We start from the raw sequence: 12,367 nt of genomic DNA on the forward strand, positions 1-12,367 counted from the left end.
AAGGGAGGAAAAAAAAAAAAAAAAAAGCACAGCCAACCAAGTTGGGCAGAGGCACTCCTGCCCGCACTCGGCGGCAGCTGCCCGCACGCCGCCGGGCGCTGGGTGCAGGCAGGGCTGCTGGGGCTCCGCTGCCAACAAAGGGCCCCCTTCAGCCGCTGCCTGCCTCCATGACATCAGGCGGGCGAGCAACGCCCTCGCTCCTTAACCCTCCTCCTGCCTGCCTGCCTCCTCTCCCAACGCCAGAGAGAAAATCAACAAGTTTCCCCTGGCTGGGAGAGCCCTCCTGGGTTTGGGAAGGCAGGACTAAGGACTAACGCTGCTGCTTTGTGCGCGGCTCTGTTAAACCAAGTGAATTGTAGGCAACAATCTAAGCCAAAGTCTTAAAAGCGTGTCACTTCACAGCGTATTAAGGGAATTGTTTAAATACTGTGAAGCAAACCGAGAGCTATGCCCATTTGTAAACCAGCACAAAAACTTGAGGAGGGCTGGAGGTCCTTCCCAGAAGATGCAGTCCTAGCATATCTCTGAAAAATCACAGGCAAACGGATTCAAATCACAGCTGATGCAATTATGCTCTCAGGATACTACTCCTCTTCCAGAAGGGGCCAAAAGTTTTCTGTCCCACTCCCTACTATTTTTTTCCCCTGCAAACTGTGCCTTTCCCTTGCAGGTTTCTCAAGGCTACACATTAATTATTGCTCTCCAGTTTTGCATTTCTTATCAATTACTTTCTAGAATTATGTGTCCCCTTTTTAAAACAACCATCACTTTTGTCATGTATATTTATATTCTATACACATATCTATTCATAGATTTATATATATAAAAAATGAGATAGCAAATTGGCTGTGTCTACAACTGCACTTTTTTCCACTCAAAAATCCCCTTTCATTTCTTGAACATTGGGGTGCTTTTGCTGCTTGGAGCAAGAGGTGCTCAAGGGTGCAGAGTTCATCTGGGAAGCAGAATGGAGGGGCTGTGGAAAATGGCCTGGGAAGCCAACCCCATCACAAACTCCACCACATCGTGTGGAGTGCTTGGTGTGTACACACAGGATCAACAAAGCAGCAAATCTTCGGTTTTGTCCCTGAAAACTTCCCTCCACATCTGACAGTTTATTTTGGCAAGGTTACTGACTAGCTAGTGCTCTTTTGCCCTTCAACGTTTTCAAACATTCAATACTTCAGGGGAAACTCTGCATGCTGCCAGCATCTGAGGACCGTGCCTCTGAAACAGCAAACACTGCTCAGGCTCTTTCAACATTATTTTACAGCATTACGTTGCCTCAGCCTTCTGATCCATGGGGTGTATGTGTGAAAGAGGGCTTGGAAAGAAATCCTTGGTCTCTCAACCCATACTGAACTGCAATTATAGTACCTGCATTTTTTTAAATACCACAAGTCACAACATTTCTAGAGGAGAAATAATCAAGGCAAGGACAGCGTGATGTTCAAAGTGCTTCGCTGGGTTTTCTCAGAAAAGATGAACATACATATCCTCATTTAATAAACCAAGAAACACCAATAGAACTCAAGCATTTCCTCAACTTAGTCCACAGAAGTGATGAGGCTACAGATGCAGTCCCCCACCTCTGACAGCCTGCACGTGCATTAGAAAGACAACTATGCAGTTCTCCCCACAGTGTCCCTTCCTCCCTCTATTTCTGGAGGAAAATTTCTATTGTATGGAAACACAAGAGTTTCAAGAGAAACCAACACCTATCTACGTGTTCCCTGCCTGCCCAACTTCAGATGAGACCGCAACAGAGAACTTATGCAGAACTGCACGGGGAGGAGAGTTAAAAGCAGATTTGGAGGATAAAGTTTATATAAATCATAGGACGAGCTCCTTCATTACGTGTTTAGGCCTAGTGTCATGTTTAGGGAACTGGGATGAAGTAACATTTTAAGTGCAGACCAGGCATCTTGCACGCAACTTCTTTTCCATGTGAGGAGCATCCCTATCCAGCTTCTCCCCCAACTGCAGCTGTAGGAATGCAGAATCCCCATCGCATCCGCCGGCAGTACAAAGGCTGCCCCCCATTAACACCACCCAGCCATTACAATTAAGGATACTACAATGAGCACCGGCAGAATTAATGCGGATTACATTCCTGATTAACTCCTGGGGTTCTTATTCCAGAAGAAGAAAGCCTCATCTCAATTTAAATTAACCCACTTGTAGAACCACCTCACTGCAGGAGAAAGGCATCCACTCGGGGAGTTAAACACAAAGAGCTATCCTGGGATAACTTCCTCTGTAGATAAACAAATTAATTCCCTTTATGTTTCCACACAGACAAGCTTGTGTGGTCCCTCTGCTACAAAACATCATCCTTCAATGTTTCCTCTTTTGTGTCATGGCAAACTAGGCTGTAAATACTTTGAGCAAATACCCTCTGCCTTTCCTGCATGCCATGAAATTAACTGGTGATACAGAAATAAAAGCCATATTGGTAGTGTCACACAAACCCTGTTACTCTTACGGCTGACAGCTATTAATCCCTTTCATGTTTGTTTGTCATAGACACATCTTTGAACAAAATCAGTCATGAAAAGCGTGCAGACTTTTGGACTACAGAGTGACTGATGCAACCCTTCAGCTCAGGCTCTCTGTTGCAGAATGGCAAAACAGTTTTGGTTGGGAGCATACTCGGAAGGTCTCCACAGTTCAACCTCCTGCTCAGAGGGCAGCTATCTATCTAGATCAGGTTGTTCCAGGCGTTTTACAGCTAAACTTTAACCAACTCTGCTGGGCAGTGTGAAACACTTTTTACCCTCTTATATCTATCTAGCTTTGCCTTGCTGCAAGTCGCAAGTCTTGCTTCTCCCTGTTTTGCTGTGCACCTCTGAGCAGTGTCTCTCCAGCCACCAGTTAGGTGGTTACGGGAGCACTGGGACCCTGCTCCCTGACTGGGTGAAGGCAGCTCCCTCGGCCCCGGGGGCACTGCCTGCTCCAGCCCCCACCAGGCTCCTTCCAGCCTGTCAGCGTCTGCTACAGGAGGAAGGAGGGAGCTGGACGCCGTACTCCAGATGTGGCTTCACAAGCGCCAAAACGAGGGAAATAATCACTTCCTTCGACCTGCTGGCTCTGCTCTTGCTAATGCAATCCAGTATCCATTAGCCTTTATCGTTCATGCTCATACAAGAGCATAAACCTATTTAGCCAACTGCCTTCATGTTTGAGCTGCTTCTAGCAGACAGCTATTTATTCTTTATTTTCTTAAAAGCTACCCAAAATTTGAGGATGGATTTTTCAAAAAGAGAACAATCACACACATGTATGACAGCAGCAGCGAAAGGACTGGACTCCATGAACAGAAAGTGAGTTTTGGCATGATCCCACGCCGTTAGCAGCTGGAGTGAATTTTGTTGCGATACCATTAAAAACAGCTTGAGTGCTCGTCACCCATTTAAAAGCAGAGCTTAATTTTATTTCTAAATCCTCTTCTGAAACATGGAAAGAGTTTGAAGCCCCAAACACTGGCATTTTTTGATAGGCATATTCAGCTGTTTCAGGATGGAAAAGTCACTTGAAACAGAAGCAGCACAAGCTAGTGGTTAAAGGAGTAAAGGAGCATGCCAGAAAAGAGCAGATTCTTGCTTACAGTTGCAAGTTACCTGTGCCTTATCTTTCTCTTCGTAAATGCAGCTGAGAATTTCCCCACGAGTGATAAAGACCAACTCAGTGCTGCCTGTAAAGCACTTTGTTCTCTCTGGATGTATGGAGCAACAAAATGTAGAATCACATAATCTGCAAGATGTATTTTTATTATTAAGTGATAAGTTTACACATGATTTTGGGCATTCACTGGCTTTATGATTAAAAATGGGTCTGCACCACAGAGCACTGCCATACTACGTATCTCTCTTCTGATGACATCTTTCACAGTGAAATAACACATTTTAATACCATTACCTGATTAAAAATATATGTGTATATGAAAATTATCAAAGAAGCTGTGAGAGCTTTACTGTGGTATGCCAAAGAAAGCAGGGCAGAAGGTGAGCCTCAGATTGGCAGGGTTAGGACTGAGCCCACATCCCACACCCAGTCTGATATAAACCACCTCTGATTTAAACAACTGCCTCTTGAGTCAGTCACCTCTTAGTCTAGTAATTGTTCATTGACACCTTGTAACTACTTCAAAGGACAAGTGAAAACAAGTCTGCAGGATACTCTGACCTTCTCCGCTTACCTGGCAGTGACAGCACTACACAAAAAGGCGATTACGTTTGTGATTTATTTGTAATACCTGTCACGTAACAGGTAGAGGGTGAGAAAAGTCCTTGGTGTTTGCACATAGAATGACTACATCAGCCCTGTAAAACTTTCCAAGTTTGTTCACACACCTAAGGAGAAAGACCAAGTGACCAAGATACTGAAGGATCTCTGACTACCACTTAATCTGGTGATCACAAGGAATCAGTAATACCACTGGTGTTAGTAATGTATACCCAAACAGGGCTCAAGTGGTTTTACTGCTCTGCCCAGATACCTTGCTCAGACGAACCTTCGTGCCTTCAGTGATCTGTGTAATGCCACCCCAAATTTCTCCAGCACTGCTCCACCTCAGAATCACTCTGCCTGGTGCTGCCATTGTCTGTTTTCTTCCAGCTTTTTAGACATCTCTGCGTTTCCTTTTCCATTTCATGTACAAAACATTTTGAGAGACCATTATTGTACCTTGCCATTTAAGCTCTTCTTAAAATTCAGCTGATGTGTTTACAATAGCTAGTTAAAATAGCATGTTAAAAACAAAAGCCTCTTGCTACTATTCTGACCATTCTACAATAGGCATTATTATAAATAAAAAAACAACCAACCCAGACAGGAGCTTGAACAAAGGCTAGTTAACACCTGAGGGCAACGAGTGTTTTCCTTCCTTCAGAAATCATCTAGCACAGCACAAACGGCCCTGCAAGAGCACAGAGATATCTGCACATACAATGAAATATTAACACTTCTGGCACTTGGACTTAGCAAATCCTGCTCTCTCAGACAGAAACTAAAAGAAAAAAAAGCCAGGTTACAAAAAGTCCACTGTACACATCAACAGAAAAAGATTTTGCAATACAGCATGTGCATTTGTTGTTTTCTCGCCATGATTTAACAGATGTTTGTTATTTGCAATTTTCATGACTGAAGGAGGCGGCTGAGAAGTGGTAGGATTTGAGAGGGGATGTGCAAGTATTTGAAATTCCTTTCAAGCAACAGGGCAGAATCGTTCTTTTTAAGGTAGTAACAAGGCAGAGGGCACTAACTACTAAATTCCTGCAACAGTGGTCTGTCTTCACCTTACTCATGCAAAAAAGCAAGATGGGTTTTGAGCTCCACAGGGAATTGCCTGGGGCATTAGTATTTGAAGCCTGCAAGGTTAAATCCAAGTCTAAAGGGGCTCTTCACATCTCATGGAAAAAAGTTTGGGGCCTCTTCCATTAAAAGCTTTTTGAAACATCTGCAGGCAAAGAAAAAGAAAGCGACATCTTGCACTTTTCAGATCTGAAAAAAAAAAAAAAGAAGACACTAATAAAAAAAATAATTACACAAACTTACTATAATTACTTAACTTCCACTGCCTGGGCAGTTTATTAAAGTTGTGAGAGAGGGAGCGGGGACTGAGAATTTCTGCGTGATGGGTAGAGTCACATCAGTTTAAGGATCTTACTGAAGATCAGTATTTTTTGCCAGACCAGAGAAGAGAGGGCTTACAGACAGCCAGGACACAATCAGAAAAGATACATACTTGGAAAGTATCAGAATATAAATTTTAGAGAAGTTTCTTTGCCAAATACTGACTCAGATCTTGAGTGGGAGCATTTCCGTATTTCTTTTAAATGAAAAGGCAGGGAAATGCAGATGAAAAAGTAAAATTAATACAAGAGGTTAAACCGGGGAGCTCACAGCTGATGACTTCATGGGCTATCTTGTGTAATTCCGAGCACGTCCGCAGGAAGAGCCAGGACCAGCAAAACATGTTTTAGTCCTGGCAGTAACTAAGTGGTTAATTTCTTCCATTCAAGAGCTGAAAAATCTGCCAAAGCAGAAGACCAGGCCTAAGAGATCAAATTACACATGAGGAGGGGGTGGAAGGGGAGAAGAAGAAAAGAAAACAAGTATTACTGAACCACTGCTGCATTAGACCCAGCAGGGATTAGGAGGAACAAGGAGCAGGGAGGTTTAACCACCACTGCCTCTGCCGCAGCCTGGGGCCTGCCAGCACCCACGTCCCGTCCTTCACCTTTTGGGAGCACCCACGTCCCGTCCTTCACCTTTTGGGAGCACCCACGTCCCGTCCTTCACCTTTTGGGAGCACCCACCTGTACTGAGCACCTTCACTCTGGCCAACATGAAAAACCTTTTTTCATCAGCTATTGACTTAATAGTACTGGAGCAGTAGACACTTCCTTCTTCCACTGCTCTCTCCACCCAGCCTATGCAGTTGTGCTGCATTTTCCATCCCAAGAGGGGAGTTTAACTTGGGGCACAGCTCTGTGAAGGTGTCCAGCACGCTTGCTGTTGCCACAGGTATAGGAATCACCAAAGTACTTAAAAAGCAAAGGAAAAAAAAAAAAGCATGCATAGCAGACACAAATAATAATCCAGTAGTAAACAACTAATCCATGAAACCTGGTAGCAATTCAACCCTTTGCCTTGAAGTTGATCACGCAAAGGAGGTCTCACAGCAGTACTAACATTTTCACAGCTCTTTCAGGGCAAGTGAGGGCTCCCTACCCAGCCATACACTGCTCTGCTAGTCCTTGCTTACCTAAACTGTTTCAGCATTGAATTCGGCAAAGATTACAATCATTTTCTGAAATGTAGAAAATTTCAAGTAACACACAGCAACAGGAGACTAAGATAAATTCAATTGCAAATTGACTTGAACTGCAAATCCTAAACAGTTATGGTTTTGAACATTATCAATATCAATGGACAGAAACCTTTACAAGATCACAGCATACACATTTCCTGACACTGTAATGAATGTCTGTCTTTTTGATTAAAAAAAAAAAAAAAACAAAAAACAAAACCCAAACTCCAAAAAACCTCAGTGCCTTACAATCAGGAATTTGCTAATTCATCCACAGGGAAGTACATATTATTTTGAGAAAGTAGAAGTCCTTTGTAGCTACGTAAATGAAAAAGCATCTATACAAGTATAAAAGATGCTATATAAAAACATCTACAATCACTTGATTTGAACTACAGTATTTATCCACTCTCAGTATCTACTCTCATCCTCCCTCAGATATGCAGGTGAAGTGCCTGGTGCTCCGCAGCACTAATTGCTTATTATTCCCAGTGTAAGAAATTAAATATACGCTCCCAGAAAGGAAAAGCTTCCAGTTAATTAGAACTGCCTGCAGCAATGGTTCCCTCAAAACTGTTCAGCATTTTATTTTGTTGTCAGGACACAATATAAGAAGTTTTAAGAGTCCTGCTGGGACTATGACGTAAAGGCAGCACCAGTATTTTCTCTTGTGAAGACTGGGGCCGACAGGCAGAAACTTCAGACAGAAATAAGCTATTTCACTGCGAAGAAAGGCAAATATAAAAATGTATATATACACACCTCAGTCCTGGTCCAGCTGGAGCAAGGATGCAGAAAGACATATCCATTTTCCTCATGCACTGCTGAGCATAGATGGATGCAGTTCAAGTGCTAGACCTAATGCTAAACTTTCACAAGGATTGAAAACACTGTGTTTTCAATTCTTAAAAAAACACTGAAAGAAGCATTTTAATTTTAACTTTTTTGGAACAACTAGGAAACATTCCCTCTAGGTTGCACCATTAAGACAAAGCAAAAGTCTGGTGCTGAATTCATCAGGGACAAAAGTTCTTACATTAAATCCTTTCAGGATGAGTTTCCTCGCTATGCTTAGAGTATAATGCTTGTCGTATCTGCATTTAGATTTAGAAAATGGCACGAGACTGTGGAATACCTCCATGTTCTTTGGCTTTCCAGGCAAAAGAGGCAAGATAAAGGTAGGTGTAAGAAATAAATCAGTGTTACTGATTTCCAGTAACCCCAAACTGCCTCTCCTATGTATTTTGAGAAATCCATATATTTTGAGAAATCCAAAGTTCCTTTCTATTCATTCCCTCTCTACGCTACCTGCCCATCATTAATCAGAGCCATTCACAGAGCAGATATATTACATGTGGTCTGAGGTTTACAGCTGTTGGCGTGAATAAAGATTGTAGATTCTGTCTGCCCACATACCAGACAGAAAATAAAGAAAAGTGCGGAAGCATAAATGAATAGCAACAGCCGATACCCTATAAGCTATCCGACCCTGCTCTACACTGGCCTGATAGGTGCCACATCTTTCATTTCAGGCTCAGCTGAGTCACTTCTCTGTTCACAGGGAGAAAAATAAGATTTTGAAGACCTGCACAAATGATTAAATACAAAGTAAAATACCTGACGCTGCCCTCAAAATTTGCACAATGGAGCACGAGGGCAGGATGCAGAAAAATGCTACAGGCAAACATCTTAGTTGAGAAGAGATGACACTGACATGAAGTGAGCATCCTCAGCCACTTAGTCCATCTAAATCCAGAGTGTCTCGGTCCCACATTTCCCATCTTCTCCCTTTTGCTGGCAGCAGTGTTGACACAACTGTGTGGCAATCCAGTTCAAGAATGTGAAGACTCTCCTCACTACGTGAGCATACAAATAACTGTGCTGATATCATGAAAGGGCCAGAAGAGCTGTTTCTTAATTCAAAATATTGAGAAAATCATCTGTACTGGCAAGTACTGAGTTGTATGGACAGTTTAATCTTACCAACCTTTCCCACTGAAAGATCTACAAACAAATCCAAAAGAAATAAATGTGAATGTAGGAGTGGACCAGACATAGATGTATTTAATCATTAATCATTCAGAGACCATCAAACGGACCTCAGAGTCATTCACCACTGGGAGACTTGCTTCCACCTGAAATGGAAGTATTTCAGCCAGCCTCGAGTAACTGGCTGCGCTCCAGTCTTCATCTAGGGAAGGCAATGCCTCAAATTCCTAGAAAGCTGACAGATACCCAGATATGCAACAGTGCTGCAATAAAGCCAACCCTTTCTTGGGTAAGAAGTTCCTCTGTAGCTCCTCTATAAGCCTCTCCTGATTCTGGGGGTGTTCCATGAAGTCCCAAGTAGAAGGTACCACCACTACCCTGTAATTAAGTTCACAGCTTTTCCTATTTGTGATCCAACTCCAATCCATACTGGTCTCATGTCAGTGATGGATCAGCTAAACTTCATGTTATTTCTGCAGACTGCGAGTCTCGGATACAATCTCTTATTGTATTTTTCTTGCTCTTACTTTCTCTATGAAGGAAAAGTCATGCAATGCTCCCAGTAAAAATAAACAATATTCAACACTTTCTGAAGTGTTGGATCTCTCTTCCAACATGTTGCAAGAAGAATGGAAAATACCACATGCTGCCCAGGTAGGATACAATGGATGCTTCTTCATTTGACTTTACTAGATGGTACCCGATATAAAAATTTGGGTTTACCTGGATAATACCTGAAATGTAGTGCAGAAAGCCCAGATTTAATTTCACTAGTCCACGGTGTATTCAGGGCTCCCTGTGCAAGTACCTCTGTCTGCCCAGCCAAGTTAGATACGTTATATCAAGTTATTACAAGAATAAAGACTAAAGCCTACAAAATAAGCGAACAAACAAAAGCAGCCCAGAACACATACCACTAAAGGAGAAGGCATGCTCTGGCTTGAACCAACAAGAGGCGGGAAAACCCAGAGCGAAAGCCAACTGGTTTTTGTTAGACCACACGTCCAGATTTCCTCCCTTCTCTTGGTTCAGCTCAGTCTTTGCAAGTCTCATGCCTGGAACGTGGCCAGAGGATTTTCACAGGGTGAAAGAGCTGCTGTGTTCCCCCAATCCCTCCCCCCAACATGCACTGCAGTTAGAGTGCCAGGAGAACCTATTTTTAAATTAATCTCAAAGCAGAGGAAGGTTTGGAGAAGCATGACTAGAAATCTCCAGCAGCTCTGGAGTCAAGGCAGGGATGAAGCCAATGCATCACTTCATATTGCATGGGTAACAGAAGATACTGAAGAGGTAAAGCAAAAGCATTTTAAACCATATAACATACCATTTATAAGATCAAGAAAAATTACGGAGGAAAAACTCCACAGACTATGGGATCTCTCATTTTTTGAATTGTACCTGAGCTGTTATATACAGGATGTCACAAGGTCATCGAAAGGATTAGCAGTTATTGTTTTTGGAAGTGCTGATAATAGCTTGGTTCGCTTTTGCTTACACTGTCAACCCCTCAAATGGTGTCTGGATTTTATGATGAAAACCATTTTAGGAAAAAAAAATAAAGGGAGAATTAACCATTCAGCTTAATCATTTGCTCTAGGAGTAGACGTCACAGTTTTATTTCTAACTCTCCTTTAGATTTCTCCTGTAATTGTAGATAAACCAATTACCTGACTTTACACCCATTTTTTCCAAGTATAAAAGGTTTTCATGCCACCTGGCTTCTGGACAAGCTAACTACAAATCAGATCCCAGCCTGGAGATCCACTGCTAGAAGGTACTATGCGAATGCGAAATTTCAGTAACACACCCGAAACACCAACTTCCAGTCTATAAAACACATTTCTCATATACTTTGAGGGCACTTGCATTCTTTCCATCAAGTGGAGCTGCCTTGCGGTAGCATGGCTATGGCAAAGGGCAGGATATAAAGACTCCTGATGTTGAACTTGATGCAGACTTTTCACAGCTCACCCAGGGTGTGTTCAGGATCAACAACACATCCTGCACAATCTGCTAAAAGCCTGCGCATGCAGAAATTCTAAGAGAGATGAAAAGGAGCTAGATCCAAGGATAACAGACAATTTCCCCACACACACCCCAAAACACTTCATCTGTATCCAAGAGAAAGAGGAGGTTTCCATGTGTCAGAGCACCAACAAGCCTATCCCATAGGGGAAAACCAGGGGAAAGCAGGTATCTCAGATGACAAGCTGTTCCACAGAAATGTGCTTGGGATTCCCTGAGGTCTCTAACACAGATGGAGCAATAACAGAAAGGTAGTGATCTCTACAACCGAATGACAAAAGTGCTCCAAACTACTTCAGTCTTGAAAAGCTGCGAGGAGTCAACAAAGTTCCAGTACCTTGACTGGAAAATACATAGGCTTCCACAAATGCCTGTTAACACCGATTACTGCCCTTTTCTGAATGTGACCTCTTCAAGCTTCTTTTAATATCTTAAGAAAAAGCAAACATGAACAGCAACGACGAACAGCCTATTCTGAAACCACTTCCAGGAACAGGGATTGTTTAAAGAAAATACATTAAGTGAAACCATCTGTATTAAGGGTCAAACACCATCTGAGGCTGAATGTGCAAAAATAGCCATTTTACAAAATTTGGGCAATTATCCCTTTCTTGGTTTTAATATGACTAATCAGTGGCATGGAGGTGTTAGCAAGGGGGTAAGCTTCAGTAAGGAATTAACTCCGCAGCTCCAGAGCCTACAGTGCCTGGAAAACATTCCTATTAGTCTTGGTGCTACCGTCTCCAGCACGCTTAGAGGCAGGTTTTCTCAATCCCATTCACTGAGCATCCTACTACCAAGCAACGTGCAATTCAGAGCGGGGGGTTAGGCAATCATCCCTGGCTGGCGCCCCGCAGGAGGGGTCCTCCCTAGCTCTGCGTCAGTCCCCGGTGCCAGACAGTCAGTTGATCTGAATCACAAGGGATGCTGCTTTCACAAGACTTGCTGGCAAAAGATAGGTGACAGAAGAGGTTTGGGGAAGGAAAAAAGGCAATTTAAAGTTACAGAGTGATCAAAGATGTGTTTTAACCTGTTTCAGCACGGGAAGCTAGGGCTGGAATTCAGGAGGATTCAACGACGGTTGGCCATTGCTAAGGATAATAAATATTAAGCTAAAATATTCAACATAGATATGAAGCCTGCAGACAGGCACCTTCTAAGAGACTGACACACTGTACTGTTTCAAATATATGTTGATCCTTCCCCATCTCAAAGGATTCATACAAGTCTCATGCAACTTATCCGAAATCTAACTTTAATCAGAGCAGCATGGAAACCACAGTGCCTGAAAGCAAAATGAACAGCAGCAGATCTTGAACACTGAGCTCTTCATGTATTTATTTAGATAATGTAAATTGTGAACTTCTATCACTGTACAAAGAGGGAAACTGCCATGGAGCGGAGCCTGCCCTGAGAGATCCTGCTCACTGCAACAGAGGGAGAACAACTACATCTGAGTATGGTCTTAGTCACCTGCTGTGGATTTGATAACATCCAATTAACTGCAGAAATATTTCCGTATGTATCACTAGTGAAGTC

The 12,367-nt window shown here is 42.7% G+C and overlaps 1 protein-coding gene across 3 annotated transcripts in view; it reads right to left on the minus strand.

Moving 5' to 3' along the window:
• Positions 1-12,367, minus strand: part of ABL1 (ABL proto-oncogene 1, non-receptor tyrosine kinase) — an 82,833-nt gene that overhangs the window by 34,359 nt on the left and 36,107 nt on the right. The window lies entirely within an intron of this gene.

This window comes from Athene cunicularia (assembly GCF_003259725.1).
Source record: "Athene cunicularia isolate RWA chromosome 17 unlocalized genomic scaffold, athCun1 chr17_part1, whole genome shotgun sequence".
Lineage (NCBI taxonomy): Eukaryota > Metazoa > Chordata > Aves > Strigiformes > Strigidae > Athene > Athene cunicularia.